Genomic DNA, 26,478 nt, shown 5'->3' with positions numbered 1-26,478 from the left:
CACTGAGCCCAGCCCCTTCAGGGGGGTTTTGAGGCTTCACTACAATACTAGTTTCCTGTGGCTGCTGCAACAAATTACCACACACTTAGTGACTTAAAACAACCAAAATGTATTCCCTTACAGGTCTGAAGGCCAGAATTCTACAGTAAGTCCTACTGAGTCAAGGTGGGAGCAGGGTCGGTGGCGTCCGAGGCTCTGCGGGAGAATCCGTTTCCTGGCCGTAGAGGTGGCCTGCACTCCTCAGCTTGTGCTTCCCGTCTCGAATGACTGGAGTTTCCTGCTTCTGTCACTACACCTCCCACCCTCTCCATCACCTGCTCTGCTCTTTTAAGGATCCGAGTGAGTACATCAACCCCAAAAGCCAAAGACCCTTAACTTCATTATATCTGCAAAGCCCCTTTTGCCATATAAGGTCATGTTCACCAGTTCCCGGGATTAGGATATGGGCATCTTGGGGGCATCAGCCTGCTACAGCTAGGCTGCAAAACTGTTACACCCTCCTGGTGTTTCAATGATTGGGAGAAAAAGGGTTGGCATTTTTTGCTTAGGGGTCCCTCTTAAACTTGTATCTGTAAGGTCGGGGGTCCCACTTAACCTTGTGTTTTTGTTTTTGTTTTTTTGAGGTGGAGTCTTGCTCTGTCATCCAGGCTGGCAGTGGCATGATCTTGGCTCACTGCAATGTCTGCCTCCTGGGTTCAGGTGATTCTCCTGCCTCAGCCTCCTGAGTAGCTGGGACTACAGGCGCCCGCCACCATGCCCTGCTGTTTTGTATTTTTGGTAGGGACGGGGTGGGGGTGGGGCTAGGGAGGGGGGTTTTGGCTATGTTGCCCTGAGCTCAAAGCGATCCGCCTGCCTCTGCTGCCAAAGTGCTGGGATTACAGGCCTGCACCACTGCACCCGGCTGCTGTAAAGTCTTATTTCACACACCTGAGACATGTTTTAGGAAGTTTGCTAAAAGACCCCTGGAGACCGCCTCATTGTGACCTCCCTGTTATTGTGTTTAATTTGATTGAACTTTTCTGCCCTCCTGCTTTTCAGCTTCTCTAATAGTCTCCCATTAAACCAATTCTAAGAACCACCAAAAAGGGGAAATTTTTTCTTGAAAGCAGTAAAATGATATGGACTGTTAGAATGTAAAATATATGAAATAAGTCATTATACGTTAGTGCTGCTCTGACATAGGGACGTATTATTGAGAAGCAACTTTTGCTTGATTTTCAGAGAAATGGAATCATCGTATCGCTGATCTATGTAAACAAATTGAAGAATTGTCTGAAAGAAAATATGGTATGTCTAAATTGGAAAAGTCCTGTAATCTTATGTTCATGGGTGTTTACACAATGGAGTTACTGTTCATCATGGGGGTACCGTGGACAAGCCCAGGGCTGCCAGCGAGTCATGCCATCCTTACACGTTTCTCCCTGTAAGGTGCTTTGTAGTGTCTACACACTTTGTTTCTAGATTGCTGCAAAGCTGAGGAAAAGTTGTATTTCTTTCGTTATTAGTTAGCATTTCTTTTAAACTTTCAGTATGGAGATTGGAAATTTATTTACATATTTTTTGCAAAGCCCTGGATCTTAGGGATTTCATTGAATTATTTATTTATTTATTTTGAGATGGAGCCTCACTCTGTCGCCCAGGCTGGAGTGCAGTGGCACGATCTCGGCTGACTGCAACCTCCGCCTCCCGGGTTCAAGCAGTTCTCTGCCTCAGCCTCCCAAGCAGCTAGGATTACAGGCACCAGCCAACACGCCTGGCTGATTTTTGTATTTTTAGTAGAGATGGGGTTTCATGATCTTGGCTAGGCTGGTCTTGAACTGCTGACCTCCTGATCCAGTCACCTCAGCCTCCCAAAGTGCTGGGATTACAGGTGTGAGCCACCACGCCTGGCCAAATATTATTTTTTTAAATGAATTGTTTCTCTTAGTCTGCTTTGTTAAATTTGGAATTCATCTGGGCACGGTGGCTCACACCTGTAATCCCAGCACTTTGGGAGGCCAAGGCAGGCAGATATCTAGGTCGGGAGTTCGAGACCAGCCTGACCAACATGGAGAAACCCCGTCTCTACTAAAAATACAAAATTAGACGGGTGTGGTGGCGCATGTCTGTAATCCCAGCTATTCGGGAGGCCAAGGCAGGAGAATCGCGTGAACGCAGGAGGCAGAAGTTGCAGTGAGCTGAGGTCGCACCATTGCACTCTAGCCTGGGCAAAAAGGGCAAAACTCCATCTCAAAATAAATAAATAAATAAAATGTTCAGTACTCACCAAGGTGCCCCTATTGTCTCTACTTTTATCTTGATGCATCACTGAACTGATGTTAGATTTCAAATTCATCATTGCCCTTATACTATTCTATCCTGAAGCCACCTTTATATAGTGATGAAAGAAATTAGCGATTTGTTATTATCCTCTCTCTGTTGGTATACATCAAATGCTCACCTAAAAAGAGCAACAACCAGTGGAAAACACATGATGTTTTTATTTGGGTGACTATTTACTTGTAACCTACTAGCAAACTATAAAATTGTATGATATGCAGAATTTTAACTGAATTGCTTTAAGTGAACATTTAAACATGATAAACAATATTGATGGTATTTATGTTAATATACTTAAAATGAACATTTTTCTTCATCATGAGTAATATAACCTACTCCTCAATGAAAACCTAGCATTAAATTTGCTAATGAATTCAATAACATTTCCATAATATTTTTAGTTACATGCTTAAGGTTCTCTTAGTGTTTCTCCCACTTTTTAATAGCTTATGCCTTTTTCACCTTTGGTTTTTTTTGGTTCATTTTAAAGCAAAAATCTCACAACATGTGATATCTGGAAACACTGTAACCTAGTGGTAAGACCATAGGCCCTGGGGACACAGGCTGGCCACGTCTCTTCTCCTGTCTGAGCTTTAGTATCCTCTTTTGTGGTCATGAGAACTGAAGATCTGTCCCGAAGATTTGATAAGATAGTAAAGTGCTTCACATAATACCAGACATATAAATACACAGTAAATGCTTACTCCTTATATTTTTATTGATTGATTGAGACAGAATCTTGCTGTCTTGCCCAGGCTGGAATGCAGTGGCGTGATCATGGTTTCTGCAACCTCCACCTCCTGGGTTCAGGCAATTCTCCTGCCTCAGCCTCCCGAGTAGCTGGAATTACAGGTGCCTGCCACCATGCCCAGCTAATTATTGTACTTTTAGTACAGATGGGGTTTTACCATGTTGGCCAGGCTGGTCTCGAACTCCTGACCTCATGATCTGCCTGCCTCGGCCTCCCAAACTGCTGGGATTACAGGTGTGAGCCACTGTGCCCAGCCTGTCTTTTCTCTTCACACCCACAGTTCATGATGAAATATTAAATATGTACTAGTGGATATTACTTTGCTGAATATTGCCTAGTGAATATTAAGTATTTATTCTCACCTTTCAGAGATGAACTTATGAATTCAACAGGTGAAGATTTACAACTTGATAAATCAGCTTTGTGAGGTACGTCTTCAGTCTTAAGTCAGATTAGAAGATTATGCGAGGTAATTAACACTTAACATTGATTTAATGGTAGCTTCCACATGAAATAGTGTGCCTCTAAGTATTAATTATGTCCTAGGACAGGAGAATTCATGTTGTCAAAATTCTCATACTCTCTAGAACAATAAACTCATTTTCTTTTTATTAGTAAATATTGCATTTATGGGTAGGCAAAACTGAAAGAACAATATTTGTTCTACCTTTGAGATGCAAGATTCATCTGGCATAATGCATTGAACAGGTTATTATTGAAGTCTACACCAGTCAACTGAATAAGCATTCATCAAATGTCCGTGATATGCAGGACATAAGTTTTCTTTTAGAGTATGGAACCATGCATATTATCTTTTAATTAGATGATTTAGTTAGATATGTTTTTAAAGAACTAGAAATATAATTGATTTTCTTGTTTTGGCTCTGGAGTGGAGTGGGGATGAAACAGAATGGATTCACACTGTTTAGATTTACTAAAATGGAAGGATTGCAGCAAGATCATATCCCTAGTCTCCCCATAGCAAATGTCACCTGCTAGCTGTTTTTTTTTTTTTTTTTGGAGGTTGAAGTTTTGTTCTGTCGCCCACGCTGGAGTGCAGTGGTGTGATCTCAGCTCATGGCAAGCTCACCTCCTGGGTTCAAGCAATTCTCCCTGCCTCAGCCTCCTAAGTAGCTGGGATTACAGGCCTCTGCCACCACGCCTGCCTAATTTTTGTATTTGTAGTAGAGTTGGGGTTTCACCATGTTGGCCAGGCTGGCCTTGAACTCCTGACTTCAGGAGATTCACCCACCTCAGCCTCCCAAAGTGCTGGGATTATTGGTGTGTCACTGCACTTGGATTTAATGGGATATTTCACTACAGACTTTGGTAAACAGAATATTAGCATTTTTGGTGTTCTTTTTATTTTACTCATACTATTTTTCTTTGGACTCAATCACAATAACAGAATTAAAGATCAAAGTGTAAAAGTTAAAGACCAGTACAGATTCAATAATTATTCTTTTCTACATACTGTGTTTAAATGATATCCCTTTTTCTTTTTGTTCTTATAGCTCGAGCTGTAAAAGCCAAAGGTCCGGTGATGATCCCATACCCTTTTTTCCAGTCTCATGTTGAAGATTTTTATGTAGAAGGCCTTCCCAAAGGAATTTTTTTTTTTTTTTTTTTTTTGAGATAGAGTTTTCACTCTTATCGCCCAGGCTGGGGTGCAATGGCACAACCTTGCTGGTCACTGCAACCTCTGCCTCCTGGGTTCAAGAAATTCTCCTGCCTTAGCCTCCCAAGTCGCTGGGATTACAGGTGCCCACCACCACACCAGGCTAATTTTTGTATTTTTAGTGGAGATGGGGTTTCACCATGTTGGCCGGGCCAGTCTCGAACTCCTGACGTCAAGTGATCTTCCTGCCTCGACTCCTGACATCAAGTGATCTTCCCGCCTCGGCCTCCCAGAGTGCTGAGATTATAGACGTGAACCCATGCCTGGCCAGGAATTTTGTTTTTTAGGAAGGCTTTCTACTAATGGAATTCCTGGCCTTGAGAGGATGTTACTTTCGAAGGAAAGGATTTTTTTGTTATTAAAAGGTAAGATTCCTGGATTCTTATTGGACTGTTATCTCTGTTATGAGTAATCCATCTTTAGTCATTCACCACTAGGGTTGTATTTAATTAAGTCTGAGTTATTTTATGGTGGTTTTGTTTTGTTTTTACCGAATTTTGTTCTCATTGCCGTGGCTCGAGGGCAATGGCGTGATCTCGGGTCACCACATTCTCTGCCTTCCAGATTCAAGCAATTCTCCTGCCTCAGCCTCCTTAGTAGCTGGATTTGCAGGCATGCGCCACCATGCCTGGCTAATTTTTTGTATTTTTAGTAGAGATGGTGTTTCACCATGTTGACCAGGCTGGTCTAGAACTCCTGACCTTGGGTGATCCACCCGCCTCGGCCTCCCAAAGTGCTGGGATTACAGGCATGAGCCACTGCGCCCAGCCTGGGCCTGCTTCTTTCTCTTTTTCTTTTTTTTTCATTAGCAGCTTAAAATTGGTGCCTTATTCAGACACAAGCAAAAGGACATTAGCCCAGCTTTGGAAATAGGTGTGAGCCCATCTATGATTTTCCTAGTTTCTCTTCCACCTTTGCTTTTTGCTCTCTTGTTAGTATATTAATTGTTTTCACTCTCTGAATCTTTTTTCGCCATTTCTTTGGCAGACATTTTTACTTGTCTTGGAAAAGTAGGTGAAGAGCTGTTTTTAGGACTCTTTGAAAGGGTACAGTATGGGTGACAGTCTTGGCTAATGGTAACATCCAGGGAGCTGGGGTCAGCGTGAGCTGGAATCAGTTCAAATTAGCAAAGCACTGGCACTCAGTGGCAGGAATACAAGTGACTGCAAAGTGTTAAACACATCTGGAAAGGGATACTGACATCATCCTCAGAATCTGTGGGGAGTTCACATAGCCAGTTAAGACCCATTCCTCTTTGACCCTATAAAGATTCTTTAAAGAATAATACCCTTAGTGGTTTTCTAGCCAGCTTGCCTGCTCATTTATCTTTGAGGACGACATGCCTAGTGGAGCTCCACAGGCCCCAGAGGGGTATGGATTCTGCATTTGAAAGTGCTGAAGCTGAGAGACTGGGTCTTGGTGGACCCCAAGAGGTCTGTTTCTCCTCTACTCATTGTTCCTTTTTTTCCCAGCAGCTGGCATTGCTGTTTAAATAGGTTGTTCTTTGCTGTTTTAAGTTGTTTCATAGTGGTGTGTCAGGATTTGGGTTTTCTTAATACTTTCCAAGCTGGTGACTTGAGTGGTGGTTAGGGAGGAACTGTTTTAGGGCTGTTCTGGAGCTATTGAGGTCAGGTGTCTAGATACTCCCAGCTTGTCTGTTGAGGAGAATGCTGTTCTCATTGTGCTGCCTTTGGTGGTGCTGTGTGTGGCTCTTTAGATGTGGGTGGAGGTGAGCTGGGGGAGTTAATGAGATCTTTTTTAGGTGCTTTTGATAAAGTAGCCTGCACTACAGGATTCACTGTGACTTTTTTCCTTAACCTATGCATTTCTCTCTGCTAGCTTTTGCTGTCTTTCTCATGCCTTTGATTTTCCCAGCTCCTCTTAGTTGAGTTAACCTAAGTGCTCTGCTATGGTTTAAATGTGTCCCCCAAAGTTTATGTGCTGGAAACTCAATCCTCAATGCAACAGTTGGGATGTGGGGCCTAATAAAATAGCCTTCATGAATGAGTTAATGTTGTTATTGTGGTAATAGTTTAGTAATCACAGAGTGGGCTTATTATAAAACAGAGTTCAGCCCTTTTGCCCTCTTGCTTTCTTGCACTCTCTTTTCCTTCTGCCTTCTGTAGTGGGATGATGCAGCAAGAAGACCCTTACCAGATGCAGGCCCCTCAACCTTGGACTTCCTAACATCCAGAACTGTTAAGAAATAAAATTTATTCCTTTCCTTTCCTTTTCTTCCTCCTTTCGCTTCTCCTCCCTTTTCTTCCCTTCCCCCCCTCCCTCTCTCTCTCCCTCCCTCCCTCCCTCCTTCCCTCCCTTCCTCCTTCCCTCTTTCTCTCTTTCCCTTCCTTCCTTTCCTTCTTTCCCTTCGTTCCTTTCCTTCCCTCCTTCCCTTTTTCCCTCCTTCCCTCCTTCCTTCCTTTTTTCTTTCCTTCCTTTTTTCCTTTTTATAAATTATGCAGTCTGTGGTATTCTTTTATAGAAGCATGAAATGGACAAAGACTCCGTTTTCAAGAGCAAGCACTTTTGTAGTTTCTGAGCGAATTATGACTGCAAAGGAAGTTCTATAGGTAGCCTCAGATCCACTACCTAGGAAGCATGCTACCAAGCAGACCTAGGATCTAGGATTTGATCAAGTGCTGGGCAACATGATACCTCAGCAATTTAGCACCTCCCTATATACCTCCAGTTGGCTCAGCCCATCAGGGCTAAAACTACCCCTCATATCCTAGTGTCTCTTGTAGGCAGAAGCCTTGCCTAAACCCTAAGCTGCTTGGCTCACATTCTGTCTTGTGCTTTTTTTGTAGGGGGTTCAAATATACACAAAAGAAATATGTTGAACCTCCATGCACCCAACCCGCAGATTAAGCAGTTACCTCCATTTTTCCAGATTTGTTTCGTCTGTTTCAATCTCCCTAAAAATTTGTTTGTACAGGAAAGACTGAATAAATAGCTAATTCTCCACCCTACCTCTCATCTTAAGTCACTTTTCAGAGTAGTAAGTTAGTGACCTAGTAACCTTCCCTCTACTGACCAGTAGTTTTTTTTCTGAATACCGTTATGAACTCATAGATTATTTTTTGCATTGGATGTATTTCAGGCCATTGCAGTCTTTATTGTTTTGGATGCTTACATTGTCTCATCTAGGTTAATAATTATCTCTTCAAGTTGACTTTCATGTCTTTTTGACGTGATCCTGTTGGACTTTGATGGCTTCCTTGCTTTCTGGCAAAAAAGATGTTCCAGGATCAATATACTGCACCATACATGGAGTCAGCCATTTCTCTAGGGAACCTTGATTCCTTTTAGTAGAGAACACAGTTTGAGGTCTTGGACTGAATGGCTTTTGTGAACCTCCTCTCCTGAGACTACAGCCTGCATCCCTGCATATAGCCCATTTGGAGCTCTTGCTGGGCACCAACAGATCTCCTAAAACTGCTATATAGTTCTGCCTCACTCTTACAAAGATTCATCTCTTGAGAGTTTTGTGCTCTACCCCCAGATGTGGTCTTTCTGGTTCTGAAGCTTTTGCTTCAGTCACCCTGAATTTTGCCAGCCCTATGCATGCTATACCTTGGATTGCCAACTTGCCCTCACTGAAGCCAGTTTCTCTGGTTAGAATAGTTGCCCCAACCCATGCCTAATACTCTAGTAAACAAGGTTCTACCTGGGCTTAGGTTAACTTTTGCTCCTTTGGGCCCTGTGTTCTACCAGCATTCCATTTATCTGAAACTCTCCCTCACCTTAAGAACTTATCTGTTCTTTAATGATTTACTGCTGCTTCCTGGGTTCGAAAGAACCCAGTTCAGGAGTTTCTGTTTTAGTTTCAGATCTTATAGGCCTGTCTTATCAGGTTGGTGTCAGCCCAGCTAGGATTAGGCAGAATTGGGTGGGGGCTGTAGTGCATTTTTGGCACAGCATGTACCTGTCTGACTAATTCTCTGTCTTTTCTTTCCTGTTGCAATTCATGGGTCTTAGCATCTTCTGAATGGTGTTTAGTAGGTCATCCTGTTGATTTCCTGCTAGGGAGTAGCATACTCTGGCTCTGTACCATTGGCCAAGGGACTTAAGGATAGGTGAAGGGCTGCAGTTTTGTTAAATGGAACAATATGAAGAGATGGCATTGTAAAAAAAAAAAAAAAAAAAGGCTTGGCAGCAGGGCCCATTTGAATGGTTGGTCCTTGGCTCCTTTGTTGATATAGGCAGATCCTTGATGGGAATTTGGAATGATCCCAAATATTGTAGATCACTGGTACATCAAGTCATCCTCAAGGTTGTCTGTGTAACAGTCTTGAATGATATTTTGTCAGTCTTTGGAGATTCTCTGTATAGGGTTTAATCATTTAGTTATTTCAGTTGAGCCTGTTTAGTTTCTTTGCAAGGAGATAAGAAATGTGAAAGAGATGCAGATATTAGGGAAAAAAAGTCAGGAGCCTTGTTTCCCCACCCTCTACTTGGGTTCTGGAACTAGACTCATAGGTGAGTAGTGAGGAGCTGGGCCAAAGCACATTAATCCTAGATCTAGCTCTGCTTTGCGCTCGCTCCAGTTCTTGTATCAAATTCACTTCAAGCCACCCAGACTAGTATGTAGAGGAGTCATTCAGGACCATGCTTATACTCTATTGTATCAAATGGGAGATCCAGTAATTTATAGCCTATTGTTTCTGGAGCCTGGAGATGGCTCTGCATAAGATTTGCTGAAGCAAATTTTATTACATTAGAAGAGAACCTAGCTGGCTGCATCCTACACTGGAAGCTTTTAGATGCTAATAAGGAGGTCATGTAAAGGTCACAGAATGACTCTGGAATCCATTCCCCGCCAAGAAAGAATAACGACATTCTATGTTGGCCTCTTTTCATTTCCCTTTGATTTTGAGTAATAAATTCTCTCCTCACTTCCCAGCTGAACTGTTTGGGAGTCTCTATTCCCTAGAAAGACTCTGGTCACATACCCATCAGATTAAATTAGGTGAAAACTCTTTGGCCTTCATGAATGTTGAAGGATTTCAAAGGGCTAATGGAAATTCTTCTAGAAGTAACTGCAACCTCCGCCTTCCGGGTTCAAGCGATTTTCCTGCCTCAGCCTCCCGAGTAGCTGGGATTACAGGTGTCCACCACCATGCCCAACTAATTTTTGTATTTTTAGTAGAGACGGGGTTTCACCATGTTGGCCAGGCTGATCTAGAACTTTTGACCTCAGGTGATCCGCCCGCCTCAGCCTCCCAAAGTGCTGGGATTACAGGCGTGATCCACCGCGCCCAGTTAAACTTCAGTTTTTCGTGTTCCATGCATAGGTCAGGGTCTTAGGGAGTGATTCATTCTAGCAGAACTCCCTGGATTTTAAGGCAGATGTTCCATTTATTAATTGACAAAGGAGGCATATTTCTCCCCTGGTAACCCAAAGATTTAGGTCATTTTCCCAGAGACTCCATTTCCACTGTGAGGGTTCTTGGAAAACTAAGCAGAGGATGAGGAAAAGTCTGTGAACAAGCTTGCTGGTCTCTCCCTGTCCTACAAAAGAGCATACCTCTTCTGTAACCAGAAGGCCCTTTTGATTAGTCAAGGCTGGACAGACTGAGATGTGTGTGTGTGTGTGTGTGTGTGTGTGTGTGTGTGTGTGTGTGTGTGTGTGTCTTGAGACAGGGTCTCACTCTGTCACCCAGGCTGGAGTGCAGTGGTGAGATCAGAGCTCACTGCAGCTTCCACTTCCTGGGCTCAAGTGATCCTCCTATTTCAGCCTCCAGAGTAGCTGGGACTATACGAATGTTTTACCACACCCAGTTCATTTTCTAATTTTTTGTAGAGATGAGGTTTCACTGTGTTGCTCAGGCTGGTCTTGAACTCCTGGCCTCATGGAATCCTCCTGCCTTAGTCTCCCAGTGGGCTGGGATTACAGGTATGAGCCACCTCACCTGACCTGCAACGATTTTTCAACAACGTAATTTCTCTTCTACAGAGCCACCTAAGCTGAAGATTCCCTTGAGGACAAGTACTGTCCTGCGGTTTCATGGCCTTTCTTCCATTTGTGGTTCTTGCGAAGTGGAATTTAAATGACATCTTATCAAGATGGATAAACCCTAGTTTCCCAGTGCTGGAATATAGAAAATGGATGGACAAGTAAATCCCACTCAGCACCCATAGTCCAGGCATGGGGACCTCAACACACCTGAGCCCCAGACATCACCTTTCATTGTGAGTAGCTCTGAGATGACACTTCTGCTGTTCCCAATTCCAGCATTAATTGGATTAGATAGTTATTTTATGAAGAATTTTCATATGCCACAATCCTGACCATATCTTCAAGTGAACAGAAAAATTCTATTAAAAAGTCAACCTTCTGTCTCACTCTGTTGCCCAGACTGGAGTGCAGTGGTGCAATTATGGCTCACTGCAGCCTCAACCTCCTGGGCTCAAGCAATCCTCCTGCCTCAGCCTCACAAGTAGCTGGGACTACAGGTGCTTGTCACCACACCTCACTAATTTTCCCATTTGTGTTATATGTGGATTCCACAGGACTGACTTCGAAAACTTGAGTGTGCATGGATTTTGGTATACACAGAAATGGGAGAGCTGGAACTAATCCCCCCATATACCAAGGGACAAATTGTATCTGTTTTTACAATTATACAGTAGGAGACATTATGTTCCATGACAATGGTAATTTTTAATGACAGTTTTTAATTGAGTGAAATTACCATAAAAATAATAATAGTAGCAGCTAATATTTACTGAGCTGTTACTAGGTGCCTATAAATAGCATAGATTTTTAAATTCTCCATAATTCTTCATTATTTCACTTAACCACTCTATCTTACATTACTCATGCTTGCCTCAGTAGCACACATACTTAAGTTGGAACAATAGAGAGATTGGCACGGCCTCTGTGAAAGAATGACATGCAAATTTGTGAAGCATTCCATATTTTTTTAAAAAAAGAGAAAAAAATTACTCTCAGATTTTCACTGTGTTTGTGCATATGACCTTTTGTTTAGGTTGAATTATATCCAAAGATGAAATTTCCAGAAGTGAGATTACTGTGAGTCACAGGGCATGAGCATTCTTATTACCCTTGATGTGAATTGCAAAGCTTTCAGGCATGGTGGCTGTCAGCCTGTAATTCCAGCACTTTGGGAGGCTGAGGTGGGAGGATTGCTTGAGGCCAGGAGTTGGAGGAGGCAGTATAATGAGTCACTGTCTGTATGATTTAAAAAAAATTTCCAAGCTTTATGCTGGAAGGCTTATATACATTTTAAACATCACTAATACTACAATAAAATGGCCATTTCACTGCACCTTTGCCCACACAGGTACTATAATTTAACAAGTTATTTTCTGTGTGATAAATGAAAGACCTGATATTATTACTTTGTCACCCATTCTTTTTTCTTTTTTGAGACGCAGTCTCACTCTGTCGACCAGGCTGGAGTGCAGTGGTGTGATCTCGGCTCACTGCAACCTGTGCCTTCCAGGTTCAAGTGATTCTCTTGCCTCAGTCTTCTGAGTAGCTGGGATTACAGGCACATGCCACCATGCCCGGCTAATTTTTGTATTTTTAGTAGAAACGTGGTTTCACCATGTTGATCAGGCTGGTCTCGAACTCCTGACCTCGTGATCTACCCACCTCGGCCTCCCAAAGTGCTTGATTACAGCTGTGAGCCATGCGCCCAGCCTATTTGTCACATATTTTATCTTTCCTTATGTTAGCTTATTAGCTTTATTTCTTTATTGTCTTTTTTTTTTTTTTTGAGATGAAGTCTCGCTCTGTCTCCTAGGCTTCAGTGTAGTGGCACAGTCTCAACTCACTGCAGCCTTGACCTCCTAGGCTCCGGTGATCCTTCCACCTCAGTAGTTGGGACTATAGGCACATGCCACTATGCCTGGCCAACTATTTTTGTTTTTTAATTTTTACTAGAGACGAGGTCTTGCTTTGTTTCTTAGGCTGGTCTGGAACTCCTGGCCTCAAGCAATCCCCCCACCACCCCCTCCCAAAATACTGGTATTATAAGCATGAGCCACCATGCCTGGGGTATCTGTGTCTTTTCCATTTATTTATAGAGTTACTTTGTCTTTTACTAATTCAATGATCTGTTTAATCTTGTATTAAATTATAAAAATAATAAATACTTTTAAATAAGTGAAAAATGTCCTTCACTCTTGAGACCCATAATCTTATCTCAGGAAATAATTGCAATTGAGAAAATGGGCCATATCCTTCAAGATACGTACATGCTGATTGAACATCACTTCATATTTTCATATTTCGTGGACATTTGTGCCAATACCTATTGATCTATCTTAATCTTTTTCATGGTTGCATAATATTTTTATTATATGGATGTATCACAATTTACCAGTACCAGTCAACTGCTGGAGGCATTTAGGCTCCTTCTAATATTTGCTTTGAGCTCTTTATATAATTAAAAATTAACCCCCTTAGCCAGGTGTGGCAGCTCACACCTGTAATCCCAGCATTTTGGAAGGCTGAGGTGAGAGAACTGCCTGAGTGTAGGAGATCACCACCAACCTGGTCAACATAGTGACACTTTGTCTCTACTAAAAATTAAAAAAAAAAAATGAGCTACATGTTGCAGTGCACACCTGTAGTCCCAGCTACTGGGGAGGCTAAGACTGGAGGATCACTTGAGTCTAGAAGGTTGAGGCTGCAGTAAGCTATGATCACACCATTGCACTTTAGCTTTGCTAAGAGCAAGACTGCATTTCTTAAACAAAATAAAAATTAGATGGGAATATTGCTCAAGCCCTGGAGGTTGAGGCTGCAGTTAACTGTGATTGCACCGCTGCAGTCCAGCCTAGGCGATAGAGCAAGACCCTTTCTCTAAAAATAAAATAAAATAAAAATTAACCTTCTATCATATTTCCCAGTAACACCTTCCCTCCTACATTTCTCCTAGAAGCCCTTAAATTTTGTTTTTCACATATCGTTTAAAACTTTTAAGTGCTGATGTCTGTCTGTGTCATCCCTCTTTTTTTTTTTTTTTAAATGTCTTTTTGTCACTACTAGCTGGACCTATCATGAAAGACTTCTGAATCCAGGAAGAGAAACTGACTGGGCAACATGTTATTCAGGTACAAAAAGACTTGGACTGTAACTCAAAAATGATCAAATAATAGTGCATGCATCAAGTGCAATGGGAAGCTCTTCTGGAGAGGGAGAGAAGCTTCCAGTTAAGGTGACATTGAAGCCAAGTCCTGTAAGATAAGGAAGAGTTGTATGAGAGTGGGGAGGGAAGGGGGAGGTGGAGGGATGGGGATTGGGCTGGGATGGGATGGAGTGAGCTGCCCAGGCAGGGAAACCAGCACTATACAGACCTGAACAATGAAGATGGCACATTTTGTTCAAGGAATGGTGAATTAAGTGTGGCAGAAATGCTTTGTAGAGACAGTAATTTGCTTGTATGGAATTTTGCCCAAGAGACCTCATTACAGTTTCTAATTTTTTGATGTTATCATGCATCACTGCCCTTGTCAGATAGTATCATGATCACAGTAACATCAAGCATAATATTTCATTGATTCTCACAAAAACAGATGGGTGCCACAGTTATCCCCATTATATGCACAAAATGATGAAGACTTGGGGTTAATGAGCGATTTGCCCAAGCTCACCTGAATATTAAGACTGAGTCAAATGTTAGTCTGGTCTGACTTTAATGCTTGCCTTGTTCATGAGCACCATGCATTGCCTCTCCTATGCAGTTAAGCAGGTAGACAGGTGAGAGAAGAGCCCGTGTGATATCGGGGGAAATTCACCCCGATATTTCATGTAGGTTCTTTTCTATTTTCCCTGAGTGTCGGCCGGTCTGAGAAATAAAGGGAAAGAGTACAAAAGAGAGAAATTTTAAAGCTGGGTGTCCAGGGGAGACATCACATGTCGGCAGGTTCCGTGATGCCCCCCAAGCCGCAAAACCAACAAGTTTTTATTAGTGATTTCCAAAGGGGAGGGAGTGTACGAATAGGGTGTGGGTCACAGAGATCACATGCTTCACAAGGTAATAAAATATCACAAGGCAAATGGAGGCAGGGCAAGATCACAGGACCACATGACCGGGGCGAAGTTAAAATTGCTAATGAAGTTTCGGGCACGCATTGTCATTGATAACATCTTATCAGGAGAAAGAGTTTGAGAGCAGACAACCCATCTGACCAAAATTTATTAGGCGGGAATTTCCTTGTCCTGATAAGCCTGGGAGCGCCACGTGAGCCCAGGGCTTATTTCATCCCTTATCTACAACTGTAAAAGACAGCTGTCCCCAAAGCGGCCATTTCAGAGGCCTCCCCTTAGGGATGCATTCTCTTTCTCAGGGATGTTCTTTGCTGAGAAAAAGAGTTCAGCAATATTTCTCCTATTTGCTTTTGAAAGAAGAGAAATATGGCTCTGTTCCACCCGGCCCACAGGCAGCCAGAGTTTAAGGTTATCTCCCTTGTTCCCTGAAATTGCTGTTATTCTGTTCTTTTTTCAAGGTGCCCAGGTTTCATACTGTTTAAACAACTTGTGCAGTTAACGCAATTATCACAGCGTCCTGCGGGGACATTCATCCTCAGCTTACGAAGATGACCGGATTAAGAGATCAAAGTAAAGACAGGCATAGGAAATCACAAGGGTATTGATTAGGGAAGTGATAAGTGTCCATGAAATCTTCACAATTTATGTTCAGAGATTGCAGTAAAGACAGGCCCAAGAAATTATAGAAGTATTAATTTGGGGAACTAATAAATGTCCATGAAATCTTCACAATGTATGTTCTTCTGCCGTGGCTTCAGCCGGTCCCTCCGTTTGGGGTCCCTGACTTCCCACAACACATTTCTCTCTACTCACAGACTTCTGACCAAATGTGTGTGCAGAGTTTCTACACCAGTTCTCCAACTCTCTGGATACCAACCGCGTATCCCACAATTCCATTCTGACACTACCTAGAGTTAGCGCAGAACCCACAGGTTAGGGGCTCAGTCCCACAAGACCACCCTCACTTCAGATGCCAGTTGCAAGTCCTAGGTTGTCACCTGTATTTTGACCAACCAGTTAGAAATCAGGGTTTCCCATGACCCTCTTCTTGAGTTTAATTATTTACTAGAACAACTCACAGAACTTAGAAAAAGAGGTTTTTTTCTTTTCTTTTTAAGAGACAGGGCCTTGCTCTGTTGTCCAGGCTGGTGTGCAGTGGTGCAATCATAGCTCATTGAAGCCTCAACCTCCAGGGCTCAAGTGATTCTCCTGCTGCAGCCTCTCAAGTAGCTGGAATTACAGGGTTCCCACCACCACATTTGGCTAATTTCTTTTATTTTTTGTATAGATGGGGTCTTCTTATGTTGTCCAGGCTGGTCTCAAATTCCTAGGCTCAAGTGATTCCGCCCACCTCTGCCTCCCAAAGTGCTGGGATTATGGGCATGAGCCAGCGCATCTGGCCACCTTATTTTCTATTACTGGCTCAATGTAATGGCTCCATCTCAGGAACAGCCAATGAAAGAGATGCACAGGACAAGGTAAGTGGGGAGGGGCACAGAGCTTCCATGCCCTCTGTTGGGCACACTACCCTCCCAGGACCTCCTTGTGTTTAGCAACACAGAAGCTCTCCAAACCCTGCTGTTTGGGTTTTTATGGAGGCATGATTGATAAAATCATTGGCCATTGGTAGTTAAGTCAATCTCCAGTTCCTTTTGCCTCCTGGAGTTCAGCAGGTGAGGCTGAAAGTTCCAAGCCTCAAAAAATGTGGTTGGGGCCAGGTGCGGTGGCTCACTCCTGTAATCCTAGCAGTTTGGAAGGCTGAGGCACATGGACCACTTGAGGTCAGGAGTTTGAGACCAGCCTGACCAACATGGTGAAACCCCATTTCTACTAAAAATAACAACAATTAGCTAGGCGTTGTGGCACATCCCTATAATTCCAGCTACTCGGGAGGCTGAGGCAGGAGAATTGCTTGAACCCGGGAGGTGGAGGTTGTAGTGAGCTGAGATTGTGCCATTGCACTCCAGCCTGGGCTACAAGAGCCAAACTCCGTTTAAAAAAAAAATGTGGTTGCTTTCTCTGGCAGCTAGCCCTCCTCCTGAAGCAGTCTAGGAGCTTGCAGGCACCCTGTTAGCTCAACAGCATCCCACATGCATTCTTACCATGCTGCAGATCTGAAAGACCTTAGAGGCCCTTGTGTCAGGAACCTGGGACTAAGACTAAATATCAAAACAGAAAATGCTCCTATTACCTCTGTCACGAAGGGCTTTATAAGAGCTTTGGAAGCTCTATGCCAGGAACCAGGGGCAGAGACCAAATGTATATTTCTTTTCTTATATTGGAGACAGAGTCTCACTCTGCCACTGAGGCTGGAGTGCAGTGATGTGATCATAGCTCACTGCAGCCTTGACCTCCTAGGCTAAAGCAATCCTCCCACCTTAGCCTCTCCAGTAGCTGGAACTACAGGCATGCATCACCATGTCCAGCTGATTTTAATTTTAATTTTGTAAAGGCAGGGTCTTCCTATTTTCCCCAGGCTGATCTCTAACTCTTGGCCTCAAGCAATCCTTCCTCTTTGGCCTCCCAACATGTTGGGATTACAGATGGGAGCCCCCATACCCACCAATCACAAGGATCTTTATAAAAGAAGGAGGTAGGAGAGTCAGAATTAGAGAAAGTGATGTGGTAATGGAAGAAGAGGTCAGAGAAGGAGAGTTGAAGATGCTGCACTTCTGGCCTTGAATATGGAGTCACTAGGTAAGTCAAGGAATGGGGGTGGCTTCTAGAAGCTGGAAAAGGGAAAGGAGCACATTCTCTCTAGAGCCTCCCCCAGAAGGAATGCAGCCCCTCTGACACCTTGACTTTAGCCTTAATAGACCTAGTTGGGCTTCTGGCCCCCAGAACTGTAAGATGGTAGATTTGTGGTGTTTGATGCCACTAAATGTAGGGTACTTTGTTGTAGCAACAACAAAAAATGAACATGAAGCTGGGACCTCTTGTTACAGTTGCTCATGCCTGTAATCCCAGAACTTTAGGAGGCTGAGGTGGGAGGATCGCTTAAGCCCAGGAGCTTAAGACCAGCCTGGGCAACATAATGAGACCTCATGTCTAAAAAAAATTTTTTTTAAAGGCCAGGCGCAATGGCTCACGCCTGTAATCCCAGCACTTTGGGAGGCCGAGGAGGGTGGATCACGAGGTCAGAAGTTCAAGACCAGCCTAGCCAAGATGGTGAAACCCCATCTCTACTAAAAATACAAACATTAGCCAGGTGTGTTGGTGGGTGCCTGTAATCCCAGCTACTCGGGAGGCAGAGAATCACTTGAACCCAAAAGGCAGACATTGCAGTGAGCCAAGATTGCACCCTTACACTTCAGCCTGGGCGACCGAGACTCCATCTCAAAAAAAAAAAAAAAAAAAAAAAAAAAAGCCATGTGTTGTGTCATGCAGCTGTAGTCTCAGTTCCTAGGGTGGCTGAGGCGGGAGGATTGTTTAAGCCTGGGAGGTTGAAGTTGCTGTGAGCTGTGATTGCACCAGTGTACTCCAGCCTGGGCAATAAAGCAAGACCTTGTTTCGAAAAGAAAGAAAGAAAGAAATGAGCATGGTGGGAATGGGGACAGATGGCAGTGTTAAGTAGAGTGGTCAGGGTTGGCCTCATAAGTGAATATTGAGCAAAAGTTTGAAGCAGGTGATGGAGCTGGCCAAGGTGCTGAGGGAAGAGTATTGTAGGCTGAGTCAACAGGATAAAGGCATTAGGAGGAAACTCTCTGGTGTGTCTGAGGCTCTGGAAGGAGGCCAGTGGAGCAAAGAGATAGAGGGAGCGAAGTCAGCGAGGAGGCCAGGGAGTTGCTGGGCTGGGATCGGTACAGATCGTGTGAGCCCTGGGACGCTATTGCTGGGGCTTTGGCTTTTACTCTGACTAAAATGGGAACCACCGAGGGCTTCTGAGCAGAGAGGCGATGTGATCTGTCTCCTGATTTAAAAGCACGACCTGGCTGCCAAGTTGAGAAAGACTATGGGAAGATTTGGGCAGAAGCATGGGGGCCAAGCTGTGGCAACATCCCGCTGGGAGATGATAGTGATCCTGACCGGGTTCACGGTGGTGGTGAGAGATGGTCAGAGCCTGGATACATGTTGAAGTCAGTCAGTAGGATTTCACAGACTGGATGTGAGCTGTGAAAGAAGGCAGTGGTCAAGGTTGAGTTTCATTCTGATTGAATTATTAAGTAATTTTAAAAAACACTACTGCTTTTCCCAATCCTACCAAGTAAAGGATGCTAGATAAAAGAAATCTCAAGTTAGGCCAGGTGCAGTGGCTCACACCTACAGTTCCAACAGTTTGAGAGGCAGAGATGGGAGTATGTTTTAAGGCCATGAGTTTGAGAGCAGCCTGGGCAACATAGCAAGACCTCCTCTCTACAAAAATATAAAAAATAAATTTAATAAAATAAATATAGCCAGGCATGATGGTATGTACCTGTGGCCCCAGTTACTCATGTGGCTGAGATGGGCAGATCTCTTGATTCTAGGAGTTTGAGGCCAGCTTAGGCAACATAGCAAGACTTCTCTCTCTACAAAAATGAAAAAAATGCCTGACATGGTGGTACTTGCCTGTATTCCCAGGTATGGGGGCAGCTGAGGCAGGAGCATCTCTTGAGCCCAGTTGGTCAAGGTTGCAGTGAGCTATGATTATACCACTGCACTCCATCCTGGGTGACAGAGTGGGACCCTGTCTCAAAATACAAATACAAATGAAATCTCAAGTCAGACCAGTCCCTGCTAGGCTATGTAGGCCTTGTAACCACATAGCTGCATGATCAGGTTTGTGTGGCTGTGGATGAGGAGACCCCTGTCCAATTGTTGGCTATGTAATCAGTTTATTTTTCAATATAGTAATCAAATATATTTCATTATACTTGATGGTCTCAGATATGTGTGGATTTTGGAATTCCCCTTGGAACAGGTTGTAACATCTTATTGGCTCCATAATTCCGTAATTTTTTAAATCTGATCAGTTTTTAATAAGATCAGAATTGATATTAGACTACTTAATCGGTTTTGTTAATGAGAAAATGAAATTGTGTTGTTTGCATTTTATCCAAGATGGGTGTCATATTGGCTAAATCTCATCAATACTTGAACAAATGCAAAATTAGAGCTTCTTTATCATGAAACACGATGTAATTCTTGAAGAAGATGCCATTTCTTTTTTTTCTTTTTTTTTTTTTTTAAGATAAGAGTCTTTCTCTTGTCACCCAGGCTGGAGTGCAATGGTGCGATTTTGGCTCACTGCAACCTTCACCTTCTGGGTTCAAGCAATTCACCTGCCTCAGCCTCCCGAGTAGCTGAGATTACAGGCGCCCGCCAACATACCCAGCTAATTTTTGTATTTTTAGTAGAGATGGGGTTTCACCATGTTGGCCAGGCTCCTCTGGAGCTCCTGACCTCAGGCAATCTGCCTGCCTCAGCCTCCCAAAATTCAAGGAGTACAGATGTGAGCAACCACACCCGGCCTCCATTTCTTTTTTGTAGTCTTTAATAAACAGCTGCTATCATTGCAGACTTGCTATTTAGGCACTTAGGAATTTTTCACTAGAAGGCATGTAAATAAAGACCATGGGCATTTGTAATGAATTTAGCATTCATTCTTTGACTACATGACTGTCCCCAGAGCTGTAACTTTATTGAATTTTTTAGAAGCCATTTAGCTAGCAACTGAGCCTAACCAGCCACTCACCGTCATTATTCAGTGCTCTTTTATTATTGTCTATTTCTCCTCCAACTTGGCTACACTCACAAAGTGATAAAAACTTGCATTTGTTTTCTTTCCTTTTCAGAGACAGCGTCTTGCTCTGTTGCTCAGGCTACAGTACAGTGACATGATCATGGTTCACTGTAGCCTCAAACTCCTGGGCTCAAGCAGTTCTCTCACTTCAGTCTCCCAAGTAGCTGGGACTACAGACATGTGCCACCATGTCCAGCTAATTTTTTATCATAGAGACGGGATCTTGCCACGTTGCTCCGACTGGGCTCAAAACTCCTGACCTCAAGTGGTCCTCCTGCCTCAGCCTCCCAAAGTGCTGGGATTACAGGCAGGCATGACCACCTGTGCCCAGCCCCCTATTATTATTATTTTACATAATAGCTTTATTAAAATATTCACATGCCATTCACTTTATTTATTGAAATCTGCAATTCAGTAGGTTTTAGAATATTCACAGAGCTGTGCATCGATTACCACAGTCACGTTTAGAACCTTTCATTACCCTATAGAGAAATCCATACCCCTCAACCACTACCTCCTACTCTCCCCACCTACCTTCGCCCCCAGCCTTAGGCAACCATTGATTAATTTTTTTGTCACTATAGATTTGCCTAATCTGGACAAATATAATTGTACAATATGTGATCTTTTGTGGCTTTTTTTCCCTCTTAGCACAGTGTTTTCAAAGTTCCTTTATGTCATAGTGTGTATCAATATTTCATTCCTTCTATGGCAGTATTCCATGGTATAGAGACACACTGCATTTTGTTTATCTGTTCATCAGTTGGTGGATATTTGGGTTGTTTCCATGTATTCCATGCATTGGTCATTATGAATAATGCTGCTATGAAGATTGTTGTACAAGTTTTTGTGTGGACATATATTTTTATTTTTCTGGGATGTATGCCTAGGAGTGAAATTGTTGCATTATAGGATGACTGTACATTTAGCCTTTTGAGAAACTGCCAGACTGTTTTCTAACGTGACTACACCAGTTGGGTGCAATGGCTCACACCTGTAATCCCAGCTACTCAGGAGGCTTAGCTAGGAGGATGGCTTGAGCCCATGAATTCAAGACCAGCCTGGGCAAGATAGTGAAACCCTGTGTTGATTTTTTTAAAATCCAATTAAAATGACAAGAAAAGAAATACCCAAACAAAATGGTTACACGATTTTATGTTCCCACCAGTAATGTATGTGGGTTCCAATTCCTCCACATCTTCACTGACATTTTTTTTTTCTAGATAGGGGCTTGCTCTGTCTCTCAGGCCGCAGTGCAGTGATGCCATCACAGTTCACTGCAGCCTTGACCTCCCAGGCACAAGTGATTCTCTCATCTCAGCCTCCTGAGTGGCTGAAAATTACAGGTGTACGCCACCATGCCTGGCTAATTTTTATATTTTTTTGTAGTGATGGGATTTTACCATGTTGCCCAGGCTGGTCTCATACTCATGGCCTCAAGTGATCTGCCCACCTCAGCCTCCCTAAGTTCTGGAATTACAGGCTGCCACCATGCCCAGCCTTCACCAACATTTGCCATTATCTGTTTTTTTTTTCTTCCTTTATACCTTAAAGCAGTATAAGAACAAGTATCTTCAATTATAGGAAACAGTATAATCCCAGGGCATTGGGAGGCTAAGACAGGAAGATGTCTTGATGCCAGGAGTTTTTTTTGTTGTTGTTGTTTTTGTTTTTGTTATTGTTGTTGTTGTTGTTTTTGACAGAGTCTCGCTCTGTCACCCAGGGTGGAGTGCAGTGATGGGGTCCACTGCAACCTCCACCTCCCAGGTTCAGGTGATTCTCCTGCCTCAGCCTCACAAGTAGGTGAGACTATAGGTACACGCCACTACTGCCCAGCTAATTTTTGTATTTTTGATAGAGTCAGAGTTTCACCATATTGGCCAGGCTGGTCTCGAACTCCAGACTTTGGGTGATTTGCCTGCCTTAGCTTCCCAAAGTGCTGGGATTACAAGCATGAGCCACCATGCCCAGCCTGATGCCAGGAGTTTTAGACTAGCCTGGGCAACCTAGCAAGACCTTGTCTCTACAGAATATTTAAAAATTAGCCAAATGTGGTGGTGCCTGTGTATAGTCTCTCTCCCTCTCTCTTTTTTTTTCTTTCTAACTTTTTGTGACATGGTCTGGCTCTGTCACCCAGGCTGAAGTGCAGTGGTGTGATCATGGGTCACTGCAGCCTGAAACTCCTGGGATCAAGTGATCAATCCTCCTACCTCATCCTACCAAGTAGTAGGGACCACAGGTGTATGCCACCCAGGTCTTGCTATGTTGCCCAGGCTGGTCTTGAGCTCCTGGCCCCAAGCAATCCTCTCACCTTGGCCCCCCACAGTGCAAGGATTACAAGTATGAGCCACCATGCCTGGCCCCTACCCTGCCTATTGAGAACCAAAAGAAGAATCCAAATTCTCCTTAGCTCAACTCGAGCCATTTCCTGATTGCTTCATCAGCAAGGAGCTGGTTATTGGGCTGTCCAGGCCTCCCAAGCAGCACAGAAATGAGGTGAAGGAGTTTTCCTGCTGCTCCACTCTGTAAGGAGTTGGAGGGTGATGTTTACTCGTTTGCAGAGAGAGATGCCTTGTAGGCACCTCAGGATGGAGAGGACCCTGATTCCAATGTCCTTTTTTTCTTTAGAAACAGGACCTTGCCCTGTCACTCAGGATGGAGTTCAGTGGTCCTATCATGGCTCATTATAGCCTCAAACTCCCAGGCTCAAGCAATCCTACCATGTCAGCCTTCCCAGTAGCTGGGACTACAGGTAAGCATCATGACACTCAGTGAATTTTGTTTTTATTTTGTTGTAGAGATGGGATCTCAGTATGTTGCCACGGCTGACCTTGAACTCCTGCACTCAAGGGTTTTCCTGCCCTGGCCTCCCAAAGTATTGGTATTACAGGCATGAGCCATTGTGCCCACCGTCTCTGGTTCTTAACCTTCTGCCTCCCTCTTCCAGTTTTAAAGAATGCTTGTAATTACATGGGTTCTCCTAGATACTCCAGGATAATCTTGTTTTAAGGTCAGCTGATGAGCAACATGAATTTTATCTGCACTCTTAATTCCCCCTTCCTATGTAATTGTGCTGTGTAACATAGGACATGAGCAATTGGTGGCGGTGGGGGTTATTACTTTGGCCACCACAGTAACTATTTTATGCCAGGTACTCAGCTAAGCACTGGTGAATTAAGCATGAATAACACACACTCCCTAATCTCCATCCATTCATGGGAGGAGCACCTCACCTGCCATGCTCCTGAGAATCTCGGGAGTCAGAGAAGTCTTCCGTGAGGAGGTGACACCAAAGTGGACAAGTGACAGAGGAGTCGAAGCTAGCTAGGAAGAGAGTAGAGGTTTAAGGGGAAGCATATTATAAGCAGAGGATATTACCCACTTCAGAGACTCCCAGAGGAGAAAGAGTGTGCGTTGAAGGGGCAGATGAGGCTCAGTTGGACTCCATAGCAGATGAAATGGAGAGGAGCAAGCAGTGAGGCTGCCTTGCAAGGCAGGGCAGAGCAGGGGCTGTTAAGGAGTTTGGACTTAATCCCTGAGGCAAGGAGAAGTGATGTAAATGGGGGAGTAACATGATGAGATTCATGGATTAGAGACATGGCTCAGGCTGCTGTAGAGAAGGCACCAGGGAGAGCAGATGGCTCAATGGGTGTGCAGGAGACCTCTCACTGAGTTTAGGGAGAGGTTTTTAAAACAGAAGAAGTTTGAGTAATTTAAATGATGATGGGAAGGAGTTAAAAGTGGGGGATAGGTTAAAGATACAGGAAAGTGGGAGGAAGAACTGACAAGTGAGGTTCCAGAGAGGGCAGGAGAAGAGGAGATTCCCATAGGAGGATTAACACTTTCTTTTTTCTTTCTAAGACAGGGTCTCACTCTGTCACCCAGGCTGGAGTGCAGTGACACAATCTTGGCTCACTGTAGTGTAGACTTCCCAGGCTCAAGGGATTTCTCCCACCCCAGACTCCCAAGTAGCTGGAACTACGGGTGTGCACCACCACCACACCTGGCTAATGTTTCTTTTTTTGGTAGACACAGAGTCTCACTATTTAGCACTGATTGGTCTCCAACTCCTGGCCTCAAGCGATCCTCCTGCCTAGGCTTCCCAAATTGCTGGGATTACAGGCATGAGCCACAATGCCTGGCCTCTGCTAGTTCTGTATTCTCTAGAGTTGTCTTTACTTTGTGCTAGTGTGTCCCTCATTGTGCTGATCCTCTGTAAAAATACCTTTTTTTTTTTTTCGAGATGGAGTTTCACTCTTGTTGCCCAGGCTGGAGTGCAATGGCGCTATCTCGGCTCAGCGCAACCTCCACCTGCCGGGTTCAGGCGATTCTCCTGCCTCAGCCTCCCGAGTAGTTGGGATTATAGGCATGTGCCACCATGCCCAGCTAATTTTGTATTTTTAGTAGAGATGGGGTTTCTCCATGCTGGTCAGGCTGGTCTCGAACTCCTGACCTCAGGTGATCTGTCTGCCTTGGCCTCCCAAAGTGCTGGGATTACAGGCATGAGCCATTGTGCCTGGCCAAAATTAATACTTTTTATATTAAATTTACATATATATATATATACGTTTTTTCTTTTTGATACCGGGTCTCACACTGTCACCCAGGCTGGAGTACAGTGGCACAGCCTCTGCTCACTGCAGCCTCCACCTGCCAGGCTCAAGCAGTTCTCCTGCCTCAGCCTCCCGAGTAGCTGGGATTACAGGTAAGTGCCACCACACCCAGCTGATTTTTGTGTTTTTTGTAGAGACGAGGTTTCACCATGTTTCCCAGACTGTTCTCAAACTCCTGAGCTCAAAGCAGTCCACCCACCTTGGCCTCCCAAAGTGCTGGGATTACAGGTGTGAGCCATCTTGCTCATTCTAGTTTAAACTTTTGAGTGGTTTGTGTCTCCTGATTGGACTCCTACAAATACAGAATTGATGCTAGGAAGGGTACCAGGAGATAGACGCACACAGGTGGGATTTGGGAATAGGTTTGGTTATCCAAGGAGCAGTGCTGAGCTCCTTGCTAATGGGATATGGGATGCTGGTGATTTCCAGGAAGTGACCTCACAATGACTCAAGCTACCACATACTGTTGATTGTGAAATGCCAGTTGAAGCATATGTCCTGCGAGCTTAGGGGTGCTACAAGTTGACCACTGCAGCAGTAAAGATGACTCTGAAGAATGGCGTGGGATGGATCCTTTCGAATGCACTTGAGCAGCGGTCTCCAACCACAGGGCCACAGAGCTGGAGGTGAGCAGCAGGCGAGTGAAGGGAAACTTCATCTGTATTTCTAGCCCCTCCCATCACTTGCATGACCACCTGAGCTCCATGTCCTGTCAGATCAGCAGCAGCATTAGATTCTCATAGGAGCACAAACTCTGTTGTGAAGTGTGCATGCGAGGGATCTAGGTTGTGTACTCCTTATGAGAATCTAATGCCTGATATTCTGTTACTGTCTCCCATCACCCCAGATGGACAGTCTAGTTGCAGGAAAACAAGCTCAGAGATCCCACTGAGTCTGTTATAGTGAGTTGTAGAATCATTTCATTATATATTACTATGTACTAATAATAGAAATAAAGTGCACAATATATGTAATGCACTTGAATCATCCTGAAATTATTCCCTCACTGTCAGTCTGTGGAAAAATTGTCTTCCACACATTCACTCTGTTTTTTGGTAGAGGCAGGGCCTTAATATATTGCCCAGGCTGATCTCAAACTCCTGGCCTCAAGTAATATACCTCTCTCAGCCTCCCAAAGTGCTGAGATTACAGGCATAAGCCACCACCCTCAACCAAGACTTTCTTAAACCAAATAAAAATTAAGTGAGATTACTTAAGCCCAGGTGGTCAAGGCTGCAGTGAGCCTGATTGCACCACGACTCCAGCCTAGGTGACAGAATGAGACTGTCTAAAAAAAAAAATAAAAAAAATAAAATAAAATAAAATAAAATAAAATAAATAAAATAAAATAAAATAAAATAAAAACAAATT

The 26,478-nt window shown here is 43.8% G+C and overlaps 1 long non-coding RNA gene and 1 other non-coding gene across 3 annotated transcripts in view; both read left to right on the top strand.

Moving 5' to 3' along the window:
* The first annotated feature begins 1,227 nt into the window (after positions 1–1,227).
* The window catches only part of LOC115931714 (uncharacterized), a 33,814-nt gene continuing 8,563 nt past the window's right edge, over positions 1,228–26,478 (top strand). For both annotated transcript variants that reach the window (XR_010134565.1, XR_010134570.1), the window contains exons 1-8: positions 1,228–1,287; positions 3,440–3,498; positions 4,585–5,113; positions 10,705–10,940; positions 13,771–13,835; positions 16,061–16,250; positions 23,123–23,246; positions 25,537–25,733. This is a non-coding gene — a long non-coding RNA (uncharacterized lncRNA). The remainder of the gene's footprint in view (positions 1,288–3,439; positions 3,499–4,584; positions 5,114–10,704; positions 10,941–13,770; positions 13,836–16,060; positions 16,251–23,122; positions 23,247–25,536; positions 25,734–26,478) is intronic.
* On the top strand, positions 11,571–11,674 carry LOC129530163 (U6 spliceosomal RNA). Its single transcript, XR_008675741.1, has one exon. It is a non-coding gene; the product is annotated as a U6 spliceosomal RNA (small nuclear RNA).

This window comes from Gorilla gorilla, chromosome 1 (assembly GCF_029281585.2).
Source record: "Gorilla gorilla gorilla isolate KB3781 chromosome 1, NHGRI_mGorGor1-v2.1_pri, whole genome shotgun sequence".
Classification (NCBI taxonomy): domain Eukaryota; kingdom Metazoa; phylum Chordata; class Mammalia; order Primates; family Hominidae; genus Gorilla; species Gorilla gorilla.
This window is presented reverse-complemented; position numbering and strand designations above follow the sequence as displayed.